The sequence below is a fragment of the Gallinula chloropus genome (assembly GCF_964237585.1).
Source record: "Gallinula chloropus genome assembly, chromosome: 5".
Classification (NCBI taxonomy): domain Eukaryota; kingdom Metazoa; phylum Chordata; class Aves; order Gruiformes; family Rallidae; genus Gallinula; species Gallinula chloropus.
This window is the reverse complement of record NC_140090.1, coordinates 33,804,628-33,818,011: the sequence shown is the minus strand read 5'-3', so window position 1 is coordinate 33,818,011 and position 13,384 is coordinate 33,804,628. Positions and strand designations below refer to the sequence as shown.

Sequence of the window (13,384 nt, the reverse complement as noted above, 5' to 3'; positions counted from 1 at the left end):
GTACGAAAGAGGAAATACACAAAGAAAGTTGTTCCTGTAGTGAAGGATGAGGATGAGGATGAAATTGAATCAGGGCCACCTGATGAAGGTCAGGATAAAGCGGGGTCATCTGATGAAGGTCAGGATAAAGCAGGGTCATCTGATGAATCCCAGGATAAGGCAGGGCCATCCAAACCATCTCAGGATAAGGCAAAGCCATCTCAACCATCCCGGGATAAGGTTGTTCCATCTCAACCATCTCAGGATGAGGTTGTTGTTACACGATCCCTGTCCCTGAGTGAGCTGCGTGAAATTCGAAAAGATTTCAGCCGCCGCCCAGGTGAGCACATCATCACTTGGTTGCTCCGATGCTGGGATCACGGGGCCAGTAGTCTGGAATTAGATGGCAGGGAGGCCAAGCAGTTGGCATCCCTAGCTAGAGAAGGAGGCATTGATAAGGCAATTGGGGAAAAGCCTGAAATCCTCAGCCTCTGGAGGCGACTACTGTCAAGTGTGAGGGAAAGGTATCCCATAAAGGAATACATCACATGTCAAACACCCAAGTGTAACAACCTAGAGGCAGTTATCCAGCACCTGAGAGAATTAGCTGTACGGGAGGTAATTTATTATGATCTAGACAACCCACAGCTTCCCTCTGATCCTGATGATGTCCTATGCACCCCAGATATGTGGCGTAAGGTGGTACGAAGTGCACCAGCAGGGCACACCAATTCATTGGCAACAATGGACTGGAGTGATACATATCCACCAACCGTATCTGAGGTGTCCGGCCACCTTCGGAGATATCAGGACAATGTTTCTCTCTCTGTGATCGCAGCAGTAGAGAAACTGGTCAAGCGACTTGATGAAAATGTGTCCATCTCCCAACCCGTATGCAGCCATGTTGCAGCTATTGGGAGAAAGCGTCCATCATCCCAGAAGGGAGGATACAGTAGGTACACACCGCGAGAGACGCTGTGGTTTTACCTGCGTGACCATGGTGAGGACATGATGAAGTGGGGTATGCAGCCCACCTCAGCCCTTCAAGCACGAGTAAATGAGCTGCGAGGTAAAAGAATCGCACGTGATTCTGCCAGGAAGAATGCTGCACCAGTGAACAGCCAACACAGTCAGCAACAATAGAGGTGCCCTGCCTCCAGCCAGGTGGAGGAGAGGGATAACCGTGTTTATTGGACTGTGTGGATCCGATGGCCTGGCACGTCAGACCCACAAGAGTACAAGGCTCTGGTGGATACTGGTGCCCAGTGTACGATAATGCCATCGAATCATGTTGGGACTGAACCTGTTAGCATTTTTGGAGTGACAGGGGGATCCCAACAATTGACTGTGTTAGAGGCTGAAATGAGCTTAACTGGGAAGGACTGGGAGAAACACCCAATTGTGACTGGCCCAGAAGCTCCGTGCATTTTAGGTATGGATTACCTCCGTAGAGGGTATTTTAAAGACCCAAAAGGGTACCGATGGGCTTTTGGAATAGCTGCTTTGGAGACAGAAGAAATTGAACAATTGCGTGCCTTGCCTGGACTCTCTGACAATCCTTCTGTTGTGGGGTTGTTGAAGGTCGAAGAACAGCAAGTGCCAATTGCTACAACAACAGTGCACAGGAGACAATACCGTACTAACCGGGATTCCCTGATCCCCATCCATAAACTGATTTGTCAACTGGAGAGTCAAGGGGTGATCAGCCGAACTCGCTCACCCTTTAACAGTCCCATATGGCCAGTGCGGAAGTCTGATGGAGAGTGGAGGCTGACAGTGGACTATCGTGGCCTAAATGAAGTCACTCCAGGTATGAGTGCTGCTGTACCGGACATGCTGGAACTGCAGTATGAACTGGAATCAAAGGCAGCCAAGTGGTATGCCACAATTGACATTGCAAATGCTTTCTTCTCAATACCACTGGCGCCAGAGTGCAGGCCCCAGTTTGCTTTCACCTGGAGGGGCATCCAATACACATGGAATCGTCTGCCCCAGGGGTGGAAACACAGCCCCACCATCTGCCATGGACTGATTCAGACTACACTGGAAAAGGGTGAAGCCCCAGAACACCTGCAGTATATTGATGACATCATTGTATGGGGCAATACAGCAGAGGAAGTATTTGAGAAAGGAAAAAGGATAATTCAAATCCTTTTAGAAGCTGGTCCTGCTCAGTCAAAATTTCCACATACTGTGGAAGGAGACAGAGTCCCAGTGGTGCATATGAAGAGTATATTAGGGAAGACAGTTTGGGTCATCCCTGCTTCAGGCAAAGGTAAACCCATGCCTGGGATTGCTTTTGCTCAAGGACCTGGTTGTACTTGGTGGGTAATGCAGAAGGATGGAGAAGTTCGATGTGTACCCCAGAGGGATTTGATTTTAGGTGAGAATAGCCAATATAACTAATAAGGTAGAGATTGTATTATAATAATTGCTCTGTGCATTCATTATTGCTATTATTGCTGTATGTTGTTGTATGTTGTACCAATGGAGTTACAGCCGGAGTCATACAAGTCAATGAAGGAAGAGTGCCACGACGACGGGACCAAGACCTGGTGTTCCAAGAATTTTTTCCTCCTTCCCTTTGAAAATGAACATTTTTGATTCACAGACTATGAACATGGACCATGTCAGCTGTATCGGCCGAGAGCCCGAGATACAACGATCCAATGGCGCATACTGACACCACGAGAGACTGTTACGACGAATGAAGGCTGAAGATCATCATGGACTAAATGTTCATTCACTCAACAAACTCAGAGGAATGGACTAAGGGAATAATACCTGTATGCACATATGTGCGTATACATGTGTGCACACATATATGTGTGTCTGAAACAAGAAATGGTTGGATTTGGTCATGACGTAAATGGTATGGAATAAGGGGTGGATAATGTCCTGGTTTTGGTCAGGATGGAGTTAATTTCATTTGTAACAGCAGATGAATGCTGTATTTGAGAGTAAAATGGGAGTACTGCTGATAACACCCTGATGTTTCTAGTTGCTGTCAGACAGTCAAGGACTTTCTCAGCTCTTCATGAGAAAGGAGGGGCGAAGCCAGGACAGGTGACCCAACTGACCAAAGAGAGTATTCCATGCCAGTTACGTCCTGCCCAGGATATCGGGGGCTGACGGGAGGAAGGCCCAGGGCGGCTCCGGGACGCGCGGTTCTTGGGGGACGGTCGGGTTCTGGGACGGCTCTGGGTGGCACGGCCTGAGTTGTGTGGTTTGGTGAGAAACTGCATTGTGTATCAACAGCTTCATATATTTTGCTTTGAAGTCCTGTTAGTATTGTTACATTGTATCTTTCTGTTATCTTAGTAAACTATCCTTATCCTAACCCACGGGCCTCTTAATTTCTTGATCTTGGGGTTATTTGCCCCTTTCTCTTCCTTTTCCCTTCCCTTACTTCTCACCCCCCTTCCCCTTCCCTTTAACCTGCCCTTTTCCTTAAAGGAGCAGGCAGCTGCGTGGATCTTGGCCCTCAGCCGGGTGAAACCACGACAAGCGTATAAAGCAAATTGTCTCATGACAGCACCTAAACACAGACTGGAATATTCAATTTACAGTTTGATACACAGTCACTGAGGTTAGAAGATTCTGTTAATTTTCAATTTCCTCAGATTATTTTTATTCTACACAGGAAGGCTATACTTAATGCAGTAGTATTTGAAATGTAGCCTGCAAAATCACTGTGTTCTACACTCCCCTTTCTTTTAAAGAGAAAACAGGAAAATTCCTTTTGAGATGAATTTTCACACAAAATGAGGTAGCAGTTTTGAACAGGTAACGGAAGTAAAAATGACCCATTGTGAAAAGCTTTGGGGAAATGATGGCAGGCTGGTATCTTGGTCACTGATGTCTAAAAATCTGCCTGTTTTCACTCCAAACCAAGCCTCTGCTTTCACATTCATGTTAGAGGAAGCTCTTGTACCGACATACAAATATTCCAATGCATAAATCTCAATAATCTGTGCCAGGTGAGAGACAGAGCGAGGTAGCCAAGTGAGGTTCCCACAGACCCTGAGTAATGTGGCATGTAACAGGGACGTACATCAGCGACGCGCTTTCCAGCGCCTCCTCCCATGATGCGACTATCACAGTGCATTAAGGATACCATAACAGTCGCTGATGTGATCTGCTTTGGAACGTATCACATCATAAACAGATGAGAGAAGAGAAATGGAGCTTTTCCTCTGCTCATAACGCTGTAAAGTAGGAGAAGTAGCAAAACTATGAGTGCACCAATGCCTTATAAATAATAAGGGGGGTGTATGTGAAAAAACCCCAAACCCCTCCAAGGTGTACCATAAAGAGCTGATGAACTTGTGGTGCTGACATTAGAAAGATCTCAAATGTGAGCTTGTTTAGCACGCAACAGTGGCTTCTATGATCCAATACGGATCATATGGGCTGCAGATGGAACTCAGCCTTTACCGGAGGATCAGGAACCGGCAGAGCCTAATTACAACAGTTCACAAAGACCTTCAAAAATTTGCCTGACAATTTTGATCCTTTGTTCCCAATAAATCCTACAGTTTCGTTTACAAGGAACAACAAAAGCTCTTTCAGGGGGCTTTAATATTTTCTCAATTCCACTAGAAGCACTACAGAGTTACTCTTTGGAGTATTAAAAAAAAAAAAAAAAGCCCAAACAACCCCAACATTGCACTGAATTTATATAAGACATAAAAGAGAAAATGCAAGTAATAAACATTGTATTTGAGCATAGACTGCGAAGAAAAGCACATTTGCAGCAGCAAGCAAATAAAACCAAATGCTTGCTCTGCACAAGTCAGTAGTGGGAGGTAGGCATTTCTGCAGCTGAAGGGCTAGAAGACCCTGGACCATCCCTGTGAGCAGCATTTCTCTGATCCCCATTCTTCAGATGTTACAAGGACCTACAAGATGCTACAAGAAAGCTGAGAAAGCTGGGGGAGGACATGGAGCAATAGGACAAGAGGTGAGGGTTTTAAACTAGAACAGGGGAGATTTAGGTTGGGCATTAGGAAAACGTTCTTCAATATGAGGGTGGTGGATCACTGGCACAGGGTACCCAGAGAGGCAGAGGTGGCCCTATCCCTGGAGATATTCAAGGTCAGGCTTGATGGGGCTCTGAGCAACCTGCTCTAGTGCAGATGTTGCTGCTCACTGCAGGGGTGGGACTAGATGGCCTCTAAAGGTCCCTTCCAACCTTACACATTCTGTGACTCTATGATTCTATGATCTGTCTGTTGTCCAACTCTTCCCAAGTAATTTGGAACTCTCCCCTCCCAACATCTCCCAACACATACTGTACCCTTGTCTTCCTCTTCGACACATCTTTCTTCTCAAGTGACACACTTTTGCCTGCTGCTACTACACCAACCCTTACCATTATTTCTTCACCTGCCTCCTTACCTCTCGCTGATGCCAAGATCTCATTAAATCATTAATGCTGTCAGACACTTCCATTAGCCATCTTTTATTAAATGACTGGGTTTTTTTAAAAATGACCATGAGGCCTGATTTTGGAAGTTAGATGTCCTGGGGTATTCTCGCCATTCAGCAAGAGATGGGACTCCCCTCTACCTCAGGTTTAGTGGGCTGCAGGTGTCTGATGCCTTTCTAAATCCAGACTAAAAAAGGCTGTTGGTAAATCAGCTCACATTTCCAAAAAAAGCAAAGGGGACGAACTTGTTCAAAGGGCAGACAATGGCAGGACAAGGAGGAATGGATTGAAGCTAAAGGAGGAAAGGTTTAGATTAGATATTGGGGTAAGTTCTTTACAGAGAGAGTGGTGAGGGGCTGGAACAGGCTGCCCAGAGAGGGGGTGGATGCCCCATCCCTGGAAGTGTTCAAGGCCAGGTTGGATGGGGCGCTGGGCAACCTCGTGTAGTTCCAGGCCTGGAGGTTGGTGGCCCTGCCTGTGGCAGGGGGTTTGGAACTCTGTGATCCTTGGGGTCCCTTCCAACCCAGACCCTTCTATGATTCTATGAAGAATTAACTTGAGTAAGACTACAAAAAGAAGAAAAAGACAAACCCTTGAGGAATCATCAGAAACTCCTGCACCTAATAAATTAAATGTCAGTGTGGGGTTTATTTTTGTTTGTTTGCCTATCTTCAACAACAGGACCCGTGACATTGGGGCTGCCCAAACGTGCCCCAAAATGCAAGATTAGAAATAGATTCGGCTTTCAAAAGACACTCAAGTGCTCAAATGCTGCTGAGGCATTTCTAATTGCGCACCTCTGCCTATTAATCACTTGCAAACCTTTAGGCTTTCATGATTTAAAAGCCATAAGGTTGGTGCTTAACAGTGGGAAACCCACATAAAACCTGACAGCAAAGAAAATCCGCACCGGAGACACCTGCCAAAAGTGACAGCAAGTTCCACTTTGAGAGCACCTCCAGAGAGAGGTGCGCAGGGATTTAAAATCCATGTACCAGAATTAAAACCAGAATCAAAGCCTCCTGCCCAAGTGCTCTCAGTGCACATGTGCCCTCTCTCTATCAGCTACTTCCCCACAAATCCCTCTTCAGGACACATTTGGAAATTATTTAAAAAAAAAGATAAAATACCCCTAATCTGTAACCAATTAAAAGAAACATGTGAATATTATTTTCTAATTTGTGACTCAATCTTAAAAGCAAAGTCACTGAAATAATTACATCAGCTCCTGAATATTTCTGTTGTGCTCCCAAAAAGAAAAAACAAACAGTGGGTATGTCCTCTTCTGCCCAATATGCCCCTGGGCTGAATGTATCAATAAGTACATCAAAGCCTTGAACGTGAACTGCCAAAAATACCCTGTAGTTTCTGATTTGCGGCAGCTGCAGCCTGAGGGCTGCCAAACTGATTAGTTACCTCCTAATGGTCTTTGTGCAACTTGGGTTTGCGGCGAGGAGGTGGGAATGAGGAACAAGCCAAGAGGGATAGAAGTTGAATAATAAACACAGGGTGCTCAAGTTGTCCACTACAGAAGCAACCCACTTCCAGCTGGCTGTTGATACAGACCCTGGCTTAGAGGTTGTATGAGAGTGGTGATGTAGGTTCTTTTTAAAACCCAGACGCGGTGCGACTTGAGTGACTAACTCCTGAAAATTGGTAATTTCCTGGTGGTTAGCAGGAGAAGGTCCACCAATGGGAAAGCCGAAGCTGCTAATAAATTTATAGCGCGTTATATGCCAATTAGACCCCTTCAGCCCTTCAAGAAGCAGCACCACCAATCAGGTTATCATTCCACAAATGTACTCTTTAGAGCTGATCTCATCACAAATCAATCTCGCATTTAAAGTGCAATTCTCATTAGTATTACCCGGGAACGCACTTGTGAAACAACGCACGCGGGTAGTTTTCTTCTCCCCTCTAAGTGCCCTTCCCCAATGCCTTGTGCACAGCTATTTACTTCTCCTACACAGTCACGTCTGAACTTCAAATGGTAAATAATCATTTCGAATACCGCATTAATTCTGCATCGAACCAGATTTATTACACACGTCATACTCGGGAGTTTCACTGCCATTCACAGACCAGCCATGAATCTCTTGGTTAAATTACATCCTTGTATCTGACCATGCACCATGCAATATTCTATCAATATCATGACTCGGAGCAGTTCCCTCAGCTTCCCACCCCATGACATCCATGAGTGCTAAGACACCCGATGCTGCTTAGTTGGGCGTTCAGTTAAAAGGGAAAATAGACAAGGAGAGAGAAATAAATAGCCTGTATGGTTCAGCATCTCCAGCATCTGTTCAGATTTACATTAAACCTCTGGTCACAGCTTAAACCACATCTTGGTGTTCCTAGTCTGTGCGAGCAACACTGTGTTTTGGATGCTTTGCAAAACAAGTTTGCCTTTGTTTTCTGTTGAATGAGACTAGAAATAGACTTTAGTTTCAGCTTTGTAGCCTACGGCAGAACAAAGATGCCCCTGTTCAGGTGCAAGGTGATCAGAATCATTAGTAATGCATTTTCCTTTTCTTTTCCTTCCCAAATTAGGTTCAGACCTAGAGAAGTGCACCCAGAAACCCGGCCCAACCCTAGGTGGCCTCCGCATATTTCAATTCAAAATTACTTCTAAATTTGTTCTGATTGAGCTAAACGCTTCGTGATTTGCTCTCGTCAGCTGCCACAGCATGAGCAGCAGACAATCCTTGTATGACTGTAGTTGTTTTGGCTCAGAGCGCTATGTGATGTGCTTATGGAGGCTGAGGGAAAGGGTCTGAGCTTGTGATGAGAACAACCAACCACCGTAGTTCTCCTCCTCCTCCAGGATGTCCAAGAGCACCAGGACACAGAGGCCAGTGCTGGAAGCTCACCTTGCTGCACCTCCTTGACAGATATAACATCCGTGTTAGGCGTAACTTTCCAATGCAAGAATTACCAAAGCAACCCTCATTTCCCTGCTCCCTCTTGTGTGCAGCCAGGTAAGCTCATTGTTAGTCATGGTACCACCAAAATTCACTAGCCAAACTGTCCCTGCCCACACACATTTCAAATTTTGTGGAGGCTCTTCACAAAAACCAGCACCTTAAGAAGGGCAGTGAGCGATGCCCCAGCCTTGGGCTGTCACCTGCATCTTATTTCTACTTAACCTCTTAAATAACATTGGAATTCACTTTGTCCCCTGATGGGCACCGTAATGAGAACCACCTGTCAATCACGGCTCCATTAGCCTGGACAGACTTTCACTTCCTGAAACAATTTATTGGATTCCCAGAAGCGAATGGACCTTCTTCCTTTTGACCAGGGTTTTTTTTGGGGAGCTATTCAGTGGGAGCGGGTCTCCCTTCTGTTCCTGCTGAGCGGTCATTGTTTCCTCCGTTTGCTCATGAAAACAGTTTCCTGAGTTGACCCACCTCTTCTTGTCCCGGGCAGGCTGAGTGTTTGCCAAAAACTTCTTCCGACTGCTCAGTTCACCGGCGCTATACAAAACCCACCAGCTGTTTCCAGCCACTGATGCAAAGGGAAAAAAAACAACCCAACCCAATTGTACCATTAACCCCTTCCCAACAAAACCCCTTGGTGGAAGGATGTCTCTGTGGGTTGGGCAGTTGTTTGCATGCAGGGAGCTGGAGGGGCTTGTTGTGCTTTGGGCAGATGAGCAGGCTCTAAGCTATCTCCCTTCTTACTTAGGGAAGAAATATCTGCTCTTATTTAGCATGAAAACTAAGTATCATTTTTGTTTCCCCTCTTCCTTTCTCTTGGTTAGAGTCAAATTGCAGCTCAAAGAAAAAAGATCTTACTAATAGAGGCTAAAACCACTTTTGTTGAGACATTATCTTTAAAGGAGTATTTCATTTCCCTGAATGCGTGCAGTCCTTACGAGGTTTATTTGCAAGACGCCTATCTGTTTTGATGAGATAATAAAATGTATTTTATTTAAAAATATTTCCACTTGCTCCCCACCCCCAAAGGAATTTAAATGGTCAGTTAATCTTTCTGCTTCAGAACAGCCCACTGAGTAAATAAAGGGCTCAAGATTATATAAACCAATGTTTTTATTTCATTCTAACACTGGTCTCCAAGAGTAAAATACAACTGTACCTGAGAACAGTCCGTATGGCCTTTTGGTATAAATCAGTTTAACTTTTAGCCTGGGAAAGAAAAAAAACCTGGGGAGTAGATGAGAGTTATCTCTAGCCTTCTGTGATTCTCAAGTCAATAGTAAATGGGGGGACTCGTTAGTGCCATAGTGATCCAATCAGGATGAAATTATGCAGTCATGTAAAAAATAATATCTATTAGGCTAATTTAATCAACGAATACTTTACAGATGAATTAGAATGCGGAATCCAATTATTTCAAACATTTGGACTGTCAGCCACTGTGTTTCTGAAGCAGTGGAAGGGGAGAAGAGGAAGGTTTAAGGATCCTTTTAATATGAGGGTGGTTGGGCTGTATTTAGAGCAGGAGAGCTTGTAACAGCAGAAAACTGACAACTACAATCAGCACCTTCCGCGGCTCAGAGGGCTCGCGCCCAGGCGTCTCTAATCTAACCCCTCTCCGCGGCTCCCAGGGCACCTTCCTCTGGGATATTGGTATGGACAGCTTGATTTGCTATTTTCAGTGGCTGATAATTACTGTCTCAAGTCTTGATAATTTCCTCTTGTCAGTCACCCTTTTAAAAGAAGCCTCACACTCTAATTACAATAGGTCTTTTCTTGTTTTGAAGATAAGATGGGCCCCCAGATTGTGCAAAATACCCTGGGTGCTGCAGAACTCCATCGGTTGCACGTAGGATTTATTCCACTTGGAAACAAAGGGCTTGCTTTACAATGCCAAGCGAAGGGAAATGGTACACACATAATTACTACTAGAAGGGGAAATTAGTTTAAAATGCAACTTGACTCAAATAGGAGAGGACAGAAGAACCGAGGGCGGCGAGTACACACAAATCATAGCCTTGGATCCAGCACAACTCAACATCTCCTTTGCTGATGCTGTGTAAATCACAAGAGGACCATAATACTCAGCAGAAGGCCATCATTCCTCCACCAAGGAGGCTTTTGGATTGTGTCCCTGTCACTGAAAATTTTCCATGGCCTCTCCATGGACAACGTTCTCACCAACCTACTGGAACTGGCATTTCACAGAGAAACCCAGCAGCTACCCTCCGGCTGAGGAGAGGCTGTGTGAAGTCTCCTCATCACCTGTCACAGTTTAAGGTGAACTCAAGTCCCCCAGAACTTCTCAAGAGCCAGGGAAACATCTTACACGCACACCTATGCTGGTCAGTCTCATCACACGGGGGCCTGCCCACTGCATTTACTATCAGAGCAGTAATTTCAAGAACTGAAGATGGCAAATGAGTATGCTTTGCTCAAGTCTACAGGATAAAAATGACTCCCCCCCCCCCCCCCCCCCCCCCAAAAGCTTGTATCGAAGAAAACAAGGCTAAAAGAAAGTGATGAAATCTTTATCTCCTGGACTATCTTCAAAAAAGATAGCTGGATGAGAATCACTCTGTAACTTAAGCTAAAAAAAAACCCAACCCAAACAACTGATGCCATTCTGTTGGCTTATATGTTTCTTTTGAACTTCTGAGCAGTATCAGGAAGAACACAGAAAACCTTTCACCTGTTGCAGAATGTAGATGCCCCATTGCTCTGTACGGTCTGTGTTGCAATTCCCAATGTACCTGTGATCCAAACATTTTTCTGCCCTGTCATCTGCAGCGGTTAATGGACTCTCTCATTGACTGGTGCTTGCTTATTTAAACATTTAATGCTTGTCTGATGCCCAAATTATGCCTGTTTCATGTGATGGATTAGCCCAGAATACAGCAGTGACAATTTTCTGCAATCTGTGGAATATCAAATTTTGATTACTTCAGGAGGAAAAAGTAAAGTTAGAAGTAAACTGTTTTGATTGATAAGGAGCAGAGGAATACTTAATGAGGTGGTTCACTGGAAGCTTTGATGAATGCCTGGTAGGACTATGATGAGTCTGCACAGAAGACATGCAATAGCTCTGTGAAGATTTAAGATATTTATTGCTCAAATAAAACAAAACCAAGTGAGATGAACAGGTGAAGTATCACAGGGTGATTGCAATCTGCTGATCAAGACCAAGTGCAAGTCTAATTTTTTCAGAGCAAAAACAAACTAATTTTCTACCTTGCCTATAGATGGTTATATTAGGAACTTCAGATGCTGCCTTTCTTCAACAAGCACCTGAGGATCATACCAGATTCAGGTCTTCACAGCAGATTATCTTCTAGTTAATGCCATCAGTTGTTCTACTTCTGGGTGGTAAATGATTTAGCAGTACCTTTTTAAGATAAAGACAGAAGATCCCCACGAGGCCTGCTCCTTCCAGTGGCAGCATTTCCAGTTATGAGACTATTGACTTCAAGCTGGGAAAAATTTTCCTAAAGGACTGCTCCTAGCATGGTGATCTAGCTGCTACCTGCTGAAGCCTGTACGCACTGATGTCTCGTAGAAGTACTAACTTTTGCTCTGAAGCAAGGTGTAGAGCTTCTGTAGAGACAGACGACTTTCTTACCAATTCCAAATCTCTTCTCATTCAGGGCTTTGATGGCAACAACATGTCAACAATCTTCTTGTGATGGTAGAAGCATATGTGACCCTTCCACTCTGAAACACTTGCTGAACTAGGTCTTTGTGAAAATCCCTAAAGTGCTCTCTGACTGCAAGCAAGGGAGACGCTTTGTATTGAAAGCATCTTCCCAAAGCAGTTCAGACTAAGGGAATATTCTGAGAGACAGAAGAAAGGAAAAAAAAACCCACCAGTGAAGAGATTGATGCATTTGAAGACAGGGCTGCATCAGAAGCACCTTCTCCTCCTTCAGAAAAGGAAACTCGCCTCAACCTGCAGTGCTGTTTTGCCATGAAAAAAGGCCCAGTGAACTGATTTTTTTATTTTCTGTTTACTGTTACTGGGTGGGGTTGATGGATGTTTTGGACAGAAGAGTCTGAAAGGAGGCTCTGTGACCCGAGATGATTAAAACAGTTGTCTCAAGCTCAGTTTGTCTATTCTGAAAAGAAGTGGGGGAGACTCCAGCTAATCCATCAGCAATCTACCGCTGGCAGACAGAGGCACTGATTAGAAATGACAGCTTTGCAACAGGTTTGAAACCAAAGTGCAGTACAAGTAGCTAGCTGTCGTATGGTGGTGTTAAAGCTGCCCCAGAGCTACAACTATTGTGATGATTTTCAGCTTCTAGCTTACCTACTCCAAGAAAGGAACAATACTCTGAGGAGGATAAAGAAAATACCAGTAATCAAAAGAAGGATGCTTACAACTGTATTGTATTTGCAGGCTGAGAACACGGTGGGCTTTGGAAGATGCTTTGATATTTCAGATGCAGTGTTGAACCCAACTGCAGGGTCTGTTATGGCTGACTATCAAGACAGACCAGGAAAGAGCAAAGACTAAGGATCTGTTGTCTTCCCTGCAAAATGCCTGGACCCCCCAGGGCTATTAGGTTGTGCCATCACATGTCCCAGATCACTTGGTGGTAATGTTCAGGATAAGATTCTTAAGCTGTAAGTAATCAAACCATTTCTACACCAATGCATGCACAACAAACAGGAGAGCTAGAAGCCAGTGTGCATCAGGAAAACTATGATATAGTTGCCATCACATGGCAGGATGGCTAACACAACAGGAGTTATGCAATGGTTGGCTATAAACTCTTCAGGAGAGGCTGGCAAGGAAGGAGTGGTAGCCCTGTATGTTAAGGAGTGCTTTGACTCTCTAGAGCTTGACAATGGCAATGATAAGGTTCAAAGTTTATGGGTAAAGGCCAGTAAGGCAGGTATCATGGCGGGATGCTGTTACAGACCACCTACTCAGGCTGAAGATTAAATATTCTATAAGCAGCTGGGAAAAGTCTCACAATTTCTAGCCCTTGCTCCTGTGTGGGACTTACCAGATGTCTGCTGAACACTCTTC

The 13,384-nt window shown here is 44.7% G+C and overlaps 1 protein-coding gene across 2 annotated transcripts in view; it reads right to left on the bottom strand.

Annotated features, from left to right (window-relative positions):
* Positions 1 to 13,384, bottom strand: part of AGAP1 (ArfGAP with GTPase domain, ankyrin repeat and PH domain 1) — a gene marked incomplete at its 5' end in the record, with an annotated part of 392,415 nt that overhangs the window by 12,570 nt on the left and 366,461 nt on the right. The window lies entirely within an intron of this gene.